Raw genomic sequence first — 13498 nt, 5'->3', positions numbered from 1 at the left:
TCTAATGTAAAATAAAAATCTACTATCTCTGAGAGTATATTATTACAATCAATATAATATTTAAACTACCCTTTAAGTACCGCTTAACGAAATACATTTAGTAAAATTCCACCATCTGGCAATACATTTATTCGATCAAAGTGAAATTATTACACGTTCGTTATAATAGTAATATTAATTTATTCTACTGGTTTTCTGTTGGAATACCGAAGTCGATAACCAATTTTCAATATAATTTAAATAATATAATAGTACCTACATATCAATTTACATTAGTGGTCGATGAATTATTATATTCTTTTTTTTTACGTTAACTGCCATAAGGTAACTGGTACTTTATATCTACCCTGTGCATCAGACCTTATTTTGAAGAACCCAGTTGTTCCTTAAAAGCCGTCGTTCTCTCTGTACCATGTAAGTTATGGTGATGTCGATGGTCACAAAATAATTTCAAAATGACGTTTGATAAAATAAATAGAAACCAAAAGATTTTTGAACTAGGATATTAGTGTAGCTGCATCAATAAGGTTTCTCGTTTAAAGAACATTTGAATATTTTTTTCTTCGGTAAAAATTAATTATATTTACCAGTTTTTATAAAAATTAAATATTTTATTTTTAAAATGAATTTAGGTTTTTTAAATATTAAAAAGTTATCACGATATATTTGAAAAAAAAAATAAGAAAAATAAAAATAAAAATATCTAAAAATCAACTTCTATCTAATCTTCTTTCATTAAACCAATAAAAATTAAGGCACAAAATTAATTTAAAATAGGTTTTATAATTTAATTATAAAAATATTAAAAATTTTATTGTTTTTTTTTAACGTTCGGGTTTTTTAAACTATTAAAATATTTTAATAAAATCAGGCATGTGAGATTATATCTTAAGCTTAACATTTTAATCAGTGAAAAAAGAATTAAGAATACATTATAAATGTACAAATACACTAATGAACAAATTAATATTTTTTAATTTCCAATTATGTCAAACTATGTACCAAGTAATAATATTATAATGTTTACTTGTAAAATACATAAAATATTCATCGATGTATTAATTTTAGACAAATTATTTGATTCATTTTTATATTTAATACGAGAATCATTACAATCAGTGTTATGTTATCCAAAGTCAAAAGAACAACATAAAAATCCATTTCAAAATAATTTGAATAAAATTAACCTACAGTTAATACAGCATAAAATATCATAATAACAAATAAAATATTTGGACCAAAAATAAAAGTATGTTCTCAATATTTCAATAGAGTACGTTACAGACATACATTTATATGAAACCAATTAAATTTTCAAATTTGGTGCCAATGGGCAATGATAAAAAAATATTAGTCACCGGTGATACTTTTAATGTATTAAAATATAATATAATTTAATTTTAATACTTACATACCACAACATTTACTAGTGACTCATGACTCGTATAAAATTGAGATACTTGGTATTTATAAAAAATATTTTTAAACCACATTTTATTTACAAAATTTGATTTCAAGATATAAATTTTTAGAAAATCCGCGAGAGAAGTGAGAAAATACAGTAAGATTCATGGATACACCTCATAGTAAATATTATTAAAAATACGTCTGCCACGTGGTATAAAAAAATTGTGTATTTAATCAATGATTGACTCGAATCGAAAAAAAAAACGGAAAAAAGCAATTCACAGAGTTGACGCACTTCTAATATAATTTATTGCTTAAAGTGTATTTCGTTTGTATCATTGTTTTGTATTTTTTTGTTCCTTTGATGTATCCATGAAAGTTTATTGGAAATAGTGTTAAAAGCTTTCATAAACTATGACAAAAGAAAAAAAAAGTTTTAATTGAATTATTTTTGTACAGTTACTCGATAGAATACACTAAACATTTATACAATCGATTATAAATTTTAATTTTTAACTTTAATGGTTTGTCCATCGTGTTTTCACATATACAAGAGTAACAAAATGTACAGTTTATTTAGTGCGGTTTTAGTGTGGACATAAATATATTTATATTAGTCTCTTCCATAAATGTATCAGTACAATTTATATTGGAAATATGTAGAATTATTAGATGACTTTTATGGTACAAGGGACTTAAAATCAGAAAGTTTCTGTGAGACGTGCAATGTGTAACGCAATTTGTGTATTATATATTTAAAACATATACTAAAATCAGCTAGTTTTTTATGTATATCTAAAAAATATTTAAAATTGAATAAATTATAAAATACAGTGTTGAAAATTCCATTGTATTTGTTATTCATGGTCGATATTAATTGATGAGATATTGTACAAATTATTATAGAAGTTCTAATATGATATATTATTTTTCGCTAAAAAATTAAATCATTCAAAATATTATTAACGTTGTTTACACTGTTTATCTTATTAAAACATATTTTTCAATATTATGTTTATATTACAAGCAAGTATTTATAATAAGCTAGTCAAAATTGTATTTTTATTTCAATCTAGAAAACCTTATTAAACCGCAAATAGATGATCACTATTATTATCAAGCAGTATGTATATATAAATGTATCTATTATACGGTGGATAAGCAACTGCTTTTTTTATTAAATAATATTTAATTTTTAACTAAATATCAATCTACAGTAATCAGTGTAACTTTCTATAAAATCTATAAATTAAGTGAATTATTTATGTAATATAATTAAAATCATACTTTATTAAGTCTTTATTATTCGTAAAAATTATCTAAAGATGTATATTAACTCAGTTGAATTATATTACGAATTTCAATATTTTATTAAAAATAGTGTTTAGATTCAAGGGAAAATAAATATGTGCTAAACAAATATATTAGGCTAAAATCCTTGAATTATATCATTAAAAAAAAAAATAAAAAAATCATTAATTATTGTATTTATAAATACTTAAATCATATATGATTTTCTTTCTGTCTTTTTCGGTTCATATACAATAAACTATACACATGAACATATTATTAAATTTCTATAGAATTATATAGTATTATACGACTTATATACAAAATGTAATTAATTTGACGAATTTACAACATTATTATATTTGTATATATTCATATCACAGCATTATTTTAATATATCCTTTTATCGAACATAATTATACAAAATTGTTTTCGTAGAATTTATATGGAATTATTTACATACTGCAGTGCTACTATTCTCCTCGTAAAATATACACAAAAACAGTCTCGTCACAGTATGAGGATAAAACAAAATTTTAATATTTGTCCAATTCGCGTTAACATTAAAAGTGCTTTATAAAGCCATTGGTGAAATTTAATTCGAACATTTTCTGCGGCAAATTTGTTTAACGTGTACTCAGAAACGCATCTAGTATTATAATAGTTCAAACGACTTTCGAGAACCGTCGGATCGAACAGTGTTCGTGTGAAATTCGTCGTTCTCGTCACCCATGTATTTATATGCTCCGCAGAATTATAGTACTTATATAATATTACTGTGATTACTTTCGGGGTGTTCGTTATACATATATACGCATCGATTCGTCTACTTGTTTGGACGAATGTTTACTGAATGTACATGCACATTGATGAAATCGCGATAATACAACACTGTAATATTTCACTGAATTTAGCGCTTCCACCTCGATGTAGTGTAAAGCATCCGTCTCGTCGTGGACGCGCCGAAACCGGAGGGGGCCTGCGAATTATTTGCACGCAAACTGACTGTCAGGCGGTCCGTTGAGGCGTTTGATGTACTCCCCCCGCGACAGCATATGCATATAATATATATTATATTACACCATGTGTGGAATCTGCGAGTTTTCCGTATAACTATTTCGACGTAATAACTATTTCGACATTTCCGTGGACAAACAAATGACTCGGCGACTGAAACGAACGTAAGCGACGAGGCGGCGGAGGTCGATACCAGGACAGATATATGCGGAGACATCGATGGGGAATGGCGGTGTGGAAGGCGGTAGGAGTCCGAAGAAAGTCGGAAAGACGACGCGCGCGGACGAGTGTCGGTGAGAGGGACGGGAGAGACGTAACTTTCGCAACAAAAGTATCTATCCTCAATGCAACTCCCCAAGTTTCGAATAGAACACCCCGGGACTTCTAATGATTACGTTATCATTGCTACCGTATTCGAACGACCACCATATGTTCTAAAAACAGTTATAACGTCGTTAGATTATCTTTCGCAGTAAACTTATATTATATCGAACCGAAACGGCTAGTACACTAGTCGCGTTTTAGTGACTTTCAATACCACTGTCACGCTATTATAAGTTAGAGCCCGTAGAACAAAATATATATAGGTAGTAGGTGCCTACTCGGTCAAAAGTAATTTTTAAGTCAATTTTTATTTTTTGCGTATTTATTTGTTATATGCCTTTTCAACTCGTGTTTAGTAAATAGTTTATGCTTTCGTTAATAACATAAACGCGGCCTTCTACTCAAAGTGAATATATCAATAATTTAAAATAAAAGCCGAATGCACAATGCAAATTTATATAAGTCGCGGAAATTATCATCGATTACTTATCCCAGAATATCCAATATAATATTATTGTTAATAGAATATTTTTAATTTGGAAAAATAATTGAGAATTTGTGGGTGTGAAATATAAATTCGTCATGATTTATACGATGCGCTTGAGAAATAAATAATTAATGAATTAATGTTTAAACTCAAATGTATTGTTTTCAAAACTGATATACTTATTCCTACTAACAATTAGCGAAATGGCGTTCACCCCTATAGGTTGGCTGTGATAGGTGTTGACAGATGATGTCCACCGGGTTCGGGTCGGTTAACACAGTGTATATCCAAAATTATCTCAACACGTATTGCCCAACAAATATAAAATGGTCCATGTCATCCGTACAAAGAAAAGAATCGATGTGCGGAAAAAACGTATTTCTAAGACATGTTGACTTGAAATGTTTGTTATATTAATATTAGGTTTGTGATGAGAGTGTTTGTTTTCTGTTTTCTGTTTTTTACATCATTTTCCATCAAACAAAAACAAGAATAAACAAACGTATAGAGACGACGAAGCATACACAGACAACAACTGTATTTATTTTCGAAAATATCATTCCGTTTACGCGCATTTCCAAGAGAACGTGTCGTATTATATTATACAGTGTATAGAAGAAGAACGGTCTAGATTAAACGTTCTATTCCACGTCGTAAATACATTTTACTAGGAAAAAAATGTCCTTTCTGAAACGTCACGTTTAAGAGTAATAATAAACTAGTGACCACGATACATATTAATATAGATTATTATAATATTAAAATCCAACAAACCACACATAATTTATTAAACCAGTTTTATACATTTTTGGTGACAATCATTGTATATTACGTTAACCAGATTATTTTGACGGAAATTTATTTTATTTTTATCGATTCACAAACCCAGTGAAACCAAACCAATTTTATCTACTTTAATCACTTAACTTTGACCTTTAGTTGATGTATTTTGTCCTGTTAATGCATCAACATTTAAAAACAATTGAATAAACAACGTTAATGGTATAAATTGCATTATTTATATGACACAGACAATGACTTAAAAGCGACGCCAGCGAAGTATTTCTTGACGTTTCTGGGAGTACTTTGCGCATCAAACCCTATGAATACTATCGTCCTAGCTTCGTGTACCCACCCTTATCAGGACGTATGTTGAAGTAATATAAAATGAACAATATTGTGTATAATTATACACAAATATTAAATAAAACATTTATAACTCGTGTTATATATCATTCATTACCTAGTCAACGAAAATGGTTATCGTGAAAATAATGCTAATCTAAAATCAAATATTTAAATAGCCTTTTAAAATTTTAAATATTCATGAAAAAAAAACTATTTTAAAATATTAATTTCATTCCAATCAATCAAAAATTTCAACAACAACACTATCTACTATTAGTCGCTATTTATGCATTTGTATTTTGTACACACTATAACACATTTTATATTTTAAAAATATTATACATCACTTATTAGGTACTACTCGTTATTTTATTCTCTATTAAATTATTATGATTTTTGATTTTCGTGTTAATATAAGTGATATGATCACCGTTTTAGTTGCAGCTCTTTGCTTATTTTTACTTTAGTTAAGTTCACATCGATGTTGCCATTCGAACTCTAGTTTCGATGTATATCTGCAGGCTAATGTACGATAATAATATTATCTTATGTCAAGTTTTGAGAGGTCGAATAACCGATATATCCAAAGTTATGGTACATGGTATTGTAGTTAACATAATCACATTGACTGTATACATAATAATATACTTTACATCTAATGAGACTATAAATGTCACTATTATAACAACATGATATATTATGATGTATGAGTCATTTGACACATAGTTTAAGATAAAATACGTAAAATTAACTGCCAATTTTTTTTACTTAAGTTTGTTGTATTATATCGGTACATTTTGGTATTTTGAAGAGGATAGAATCGAAGAAATGCATTAAGTTGATAAATAATATCATCGTTTTATGAAACTATTGTAATACGTGTACCGAGCGTATATAAATATATACATATATATACAAAGTGATTCTTTTATCGAACAATGAACATTATCTCAAAAAAATTTAAATAAAATATATTTTTTGTATAATTATTTCCAGTCCAAATAAAATAATGTTTCTTAAAAAATTACATTCTTTGATATATATTTTTATCATTACAATTTATGTAAATGGAGTAAAATGGTATTAAGAGTTAATTTTGGTCTACTACTCCACTCACATTAGCTTTAAATACTAAGTATATACAGTCTTATAACTCATAAACTACTTGTCAAAATTTCGATTTTTATAAATCAAAATACCCCAAAATATATTCTAATTTAGAAAATTAAATTATTCATGCTGGCATTCAATAAAGTAAAACACTTTTAAAAAATTAATAATAAATAATAAAATAAAACAATTTTTTTTTTAAATGTGCTATTTGATTGGAAATTTGAAAAAAAAATTGTTTCAATAATTTTTATAGATTTTAAAATTTGGAGTGCTGTTCGATAAAAGTATTAAGTATTTAGTATATTATTGTACATTCGTGAATACGATAATATCAACATAACTCAAACCCATAATGTAATGTAATTTACGGCGATTCTCCAAAGTTGTAGAATTTCCTCGGTTATCCGTTATATAATATTATTATATCATCATACAATAATAATACATTAACCATGGTTAAACCAAAACATTTTTCCACCATGAATTAATTTATTTAATCATTACGACCGAAATAATTTTCGCAATATTTTTAAACAGATCGGACAGAAATACGTCATCTATCGTCCATATTTTTACTTATAATCGTTTACCATTAATTTAAAATAAAAAGGGGAAATTATTTTTCTCATTTTTTTTTTGCAACCCTTATATTTTATCAAAACCAATAACAAACACGTTTGTCACGTGAACGATTAACGGTTGTTCGCAACAGTTGTGTTTCAAAAATAAAAGCGGATAATGATAAATAACAAATAAACACGAAATCCAAAAATAAAACAAAAAAAACACTAATATTAAAGGTTTGCTGCAGTGCAACTTTAAAAAATATATATAAATTGTCAGAAATATACAATATGTGACTGACTACTCGGTTATTCCGTTGCCCCAATATTACCAAATGTTACTTTTATCCTTCACTAATACATATTATATGGATACAAAGAATAATATTATAATACCTGCGATAACCTCTGTAAAGTCATTATCATGGTCAACACCGAGGTAGTCCTCGAGGCCGTAGTATATCTCTAGAGCAGCCCGAGTTCTTGATATTACAACAAATGATCTAACTTGTAATAATATTATATTTTTTTTAATTATATAAAATGGACACAAAAAAACAATGATAAAGTTTAAGCATAGTGCTTTAAAATTATAAAATAATAATAATAATAATAACAAAAATAGAATGTGAATTAAAACTTAAAGCAAAGTGGGAGCCAAAACAATATTTTTATTTTTTGTTCTGCTTACTATACCATCCCCTCGCACCACAGATAACGCCTAAGATTACAACGAAGCTATTACGTGCAACGACAAAGTGAAAATACCAACATTCTACTTATACTTATAAACGAGTTCTATTTGAAACTATAATCACGTTCATAGAATATAAAAAAACACGGTCCGAGACTATAGAGTCTAAGAAGCTGACTGCCGACATCGCAATATCCTTACGGCATAAACAAAAGAAATACGGTGTAGAATTAACATTTCGTCCTACGCAAGTCAAAGAAAAACAAGTCAACTATTATTATTTAGTAATTAACAATTTGTACATAAATTAAAATAAGCAGAGTAAAATTAAACCACAGGAAACATAAAAAAAAAAAAGGGAAATATAATAAAATATTCATTTTCTATTGTTAATTATTTGAATTATTTTATAAACATATTATATGGACCGTTTTTCGAGAATGAATAAGTGAATAAGTTTTCTTTGAATGCATTCTATAACAATATTATAATCGAGAATATAATAGTCTTAATTTTCGTCACCACGAACACATGTAGATAAATAATAATATGCTAAATGGTGAACACGCGTCATTTAAACTTTAACTATTACACGTGTTCATTAATATAATGTAATAGTTACTTTTGCAAAGCTTTTCGTTATGTTTGACCCTATCAATGAAAAATTATAATAAATTATAATAAAAATGATCGATGATATGATAGCATTTTGATTTTAGTTTACCTAAACTAAAAATTGCAAAATTGCAAAATGTAAAAATATATATATATTTTTTTTTTAATTGCTAAATAATCTTACAAGTTACAGCTACTTATATATGTTAAACTATAAAAAAATAATAAGTTTAACTCAATTGATTATTTATTTTAATAGTAATAATATTATTAGTTTAAAAAATATATATATTATATTCGTATATATATATAGAGTATTCACAATTAACCGAACACAGTACCTACAGTGTGATTCGGAAATTGAACAAAATAAATGTAATTAACGGTAGATATAATTTTATTAAAAAAAATAATAAAAAATTTTAATTTTCGATTGTTGTAATTTTTTTTCAAAAGTTGATAATAATTAGATTTAAACAATGTTAATTTCCTATACCTATATTTTTTTAAATAATTATAACTGAATTTCTAATTTGTATATATATATATATCAAAATAGGTATTACGGGCTACTCTACAGGTAGGTTAACCTAACCTTGTCGTAGTTCGCTTATACAAAAAAAAAAGTGCCAATAGAGCTCTAACCAGAGCATATTATGAAATAAATTTTTCTCAAATCGTGAATATCGAACATATCAACCACTTTTCCCTATAGCTTGTTATGAGTAATATACACCAAAACCTATAACGTATCACCTTCGTACACTCCAACTTAATGACCATATCCAAAAAATATTTGTCCGATATTTTTAACTTCTATTGAGGTATGCGTTTATCACTTTTATGCTCATTCCCTTTTAAACTTCAACGACTCAATGGTTTTTATACCTTAGCCCGATTCAGTATTTTCAGAAAGGACGTCATTAACGGCTCAATTATACGTATTCCCTATTTTGGATCTATCTTCAAAGGTTGAACTTAAAACGATTACAAGAAAAAAGTACAGCTCAGCTATTATTGTCGGAATCACATTTATTGCATAAAAACGGTTTGATGTTTCACGTGACACCCTTTCGTTTCTTCGCGTAAAAACATCACACCTACAACGCTTCGATTCCAACACTCTACGTTTGCCTCGGAATCATCTTCGCTTTCCAGGGTGATCTTTTTATTTTTAAAACGTAAACGATGGAAGTCTGATGCAGTATAATTCTAGATTATCGAATAAGTGAATAATCGCGACCGGACGATCTGTCGAAAAACCATCCTTGCCGTGTGCAGTACCTACCTATCAGTCGTGTGACCTGCAGCGAGAATAGAACTTTAGTCAGCCAATCACAGTTATATGTTTAGACGGATAAATTTTTATTTCGTCCAAATCAACAAACGTCCATAAAACGAGCAGGGCATTCCTTTTTTGTGCGATTTGATGTGGTAGCGTCAAGGATTGACGGGTTTTGCGTGGTAATCATTGTTATTGGTTTTTATATCGCAGCATACCCTATAATATTGTTCCCCACTTTGATTTTCCAAGGAAAAAATATAACAGCACATCCATCACTATAGTCTATGTAATAATAAACTATTCATATGTTCGAATATTGTAAATCGCATTTGTATTCATGTATACAACAACAATATATTGCGGCGAAAGTTGAAAATCAGACACTGTGCTCAACTCCGGGTCTTAGTATAGTAAAATATGGAAAGTATTCATATTGCAGTTTAGGTTTTGTGCATGATAACCATATTATGTGAACGAAGTAGACAAATGTTGTTGAAATGAAAAACACTTAAAATACACAAAATTATGTTTGGTAATTACAATATATACAACAATTATGTTTTAATTTATAAAAAATAAAATTAATTACATTGCCATCGTTTAAAATAATCCTGATTATGATGTGTTTGTTATTTTATATATTTAAAAAATAAAATGTGATGTGTTATACAAATTAGTATAGCATTATACTATTAATATAGAGCAGATAAGTAAATATATTTAAACGACTATAATCATGTATAATAGATATATATAAAATATCATCACCTATATATATATATATATTATTATTTAGCCACTATCTTACTAAATTAAAATTTAAAACAGTTACTGACGAAAAATTATTAAGAAATCTTTTCTAATAAAAATAAATAATAACTAAATATTATTCGGATGGTTTTAAAATCAAAAATCGTATTTATCGTGATCCGGACAGTCTTATTGCTGCAACCTGTATGAATATTAATGGTTCGATAATACGATTCAGACCGGTCATAGCAGCCAGGGCTCTGAACGGAGAATTAGTAAAATAGATTATGCATTGTAGTGCAGTCTTGAAACTATAATTTCCATAAAGCTAACTGGGCAAATGTTCTGGGTAAGTCGTCGTTCTACTATATACACTCTAATATTATAGGTATTATGCCCGTAAAAGGATATTACTAGGCAAATAGCAAAGGCAGATATGTGAAGCCACGCCGATGAATCGCACCAGGAAAATACGCACAGCGCGCGCTTTTCTATATATACTACGCCTTTTCATTTGTCTCTTTACGAACCTCGCGAGATCCGATGAAAATAATAATTATGTCACCCGTAGAAATAACGTCGGTGCATAAATAACTTTACCGAACATTCCGGTAGAAACGTTATTTTCGCCGAGTTTTAAGTATTTATTAACGACGCGCATTTAGGGAACTCGGTCACGTAGCGCGGCGTGGCACACATATTTATAATATACACACAAACACGCATGATACGCACACATAAATGTGGTACGCGCGAAAATAATATTTTGATTGCGAAAAGTGAAATGAACATGTGTCGTCGTCCTATTGACTGTACACTATGTATATCCGCTTAGTTCCGTCTGTCGTCTTCGTACGCGGAGAATATTTTAAATCCTCACGTGCCGACGCGTATGTGCACATTACATAATATTATGTGAACGCCGTCGAGTCGTTTATTTTCCGTCGTCATAGTAAAGACTCTACGAGAATAAATTAAAAAAGCGTACCTATTATATTATATACACATATATACATATGTGTATTATACCGGTGAGACCTGTCAACAAATTTTATTACTAATTAATTTTTTCGCCGGTGCGATTCGGCTATTATACAGCCAACAACAATAAAACTGTACCGTTAGCATTTTTGCTTATATTTTAAACGCACGCATTTTATCCGATTCGGGAATACGAAAACGAATGTTTAGTGGCGTTTCGTTGTACGTATTTTTATCTCAAAGGATCTTAATTTAATTTTCGTTAAACATGACGCGAACAAAACAAATTGATAACGCTTAATGTAGGTACATTAATGCATATGCCTAATAAAATATTATGCAGAAAGCATAAAAGGATAAATAAATAAAAAGGATACTGACATTGACATATAATGTAAAGCATTGCATCTGTAAAATAAAACATTTTGTTTTCAGCGTTGTTTCGAATGATATTATATTATATTATACACAGAAGTGCACGTGTGTTGTTTAATGTTGTTTTTTTTTTTTTAAAAAAAAAAAACGGAACGCATATTGTCATTCGCTGACGCCGCGCGCCGTACGCATTAACATTGAAATAGAAATAATAGTGAATATTGCATTGCGATTATATAGGAACGAGTAAACTCTGAAACAACGAGTAGAATACTAGCTAAACGAACTGCACTACGCATATTATATTATCGTAAATGCGCTCTTCCAATTGCATTTTTAACCAGGCCCTGACGTTTTCGATTTACTTTGCCTTCGCGTGTTATCTCTCGCGCGTTATACTCGTCGTAAAACAACCACATTTCAAACATAATATCACTATAAATTAAACATATATTTTAAATTACGAAATCCCTAAATCATTATAATATGTACGTGCGTTTTAGACATTAACTACGTGTTAAAAATAACTATTTATATTAAAATTAATATATTTAGTAATCTGCTTTTTATTTTTATATTTGAAAACCGAACTTAAGCTACTTATATTAATACAAATCGTCGTTAAATCATGAATAATACTACGTTATTAATTAATTTATGATTTATATTAATATTTATAAGCTTTTTCAAGGCTTGTAATTTATTGTAGATTTTAACAAAAACAATAAGTTATATATCTACCTATTTTAAATTATTTTCATAATTCAAGAAGTTCCATCGTTAACATTTTATCTCGGTCCAATTTACATAAAAATCCTATAAACTTATAACGTCAAAAGTAATAATCAATTTAACGATAAACAATATTTTAAAAACATTTTTATGAATTACAATTAACCATTTTTCATTAGTTTATTTAAATGCAAACGCTAATATTTCGAAATGGAGAGCACTTAATCTTTCCAAACGTACAGTGTCTGCTTTTTAGAATAAATAGAAGAAAAATATTTTGAAATTAATAACTGCGTAGCAATTATTTAATCAAGATAATATATGTCGATGTTTCAAAAAAATAAGTTTACATATGCAAAATGTGAACTTTGAAGTAAACAACATTAATGAACATTAATAGCGCTATTGTTTCACTCGAAATTGAATTTTGGGTGGATTATAAATATTGAAATTAAAAATGTAAAATGTAGAACTTTTTTTTAAAATACGATCTATTACAAAAACTATTTCAATTATTCAAAAACTTTTATAGTTACGGCTTGATTCTTTTATAAGCTATCGCCATGTATCTATTACACGCTCGATAGATTTTATATGAGAAAAAAATTATATCTATAATACCCTTAGTTTATGTAAGCCTTTTTTTTATTTTTTCATTATAAACGATTGGACTTTCATTTTGGTGATTTTGGACAAAAAAAAACATTATTTAAACTAAAAATATGTATAATATGTAG

At 27.9% G+C, this 13498-nt stretch overlaps 1 protein-coding gene across 1 annotated transcript in view; it reads left to right on the top strand.

Moving 5' to 3' along the window:
• LOC132924052 (nephrin-like) overlaps positions 1 to 13498 on the top strand; it is a 433787-nt gene that overhangs the window by 389510 nt on the left and 30779 nt on the right. The gene's annotated exons all lie outside the window — the stretch shown is intronic.

The sequence above is a fragment of the Rhopalosiphum padi genome, chromosome 3 (genome assembly GCF_020882245.1).
Source record: "Rhopalosiphum padi isolate XX-2018 chromosome 3, ASM2088224v1, whole genome shotgun sequence".
NCBI lineage: Eukaryota > Metazoa > Arthropoda > Insecta > Hemiptera > Aphididae > Rhopalosiphum > Rhopalosiphum padi.
Note: the sequence above shows the minus strand (reverse complement) of the source record. Positions and strands in the feature narration are given on the sequence as shown.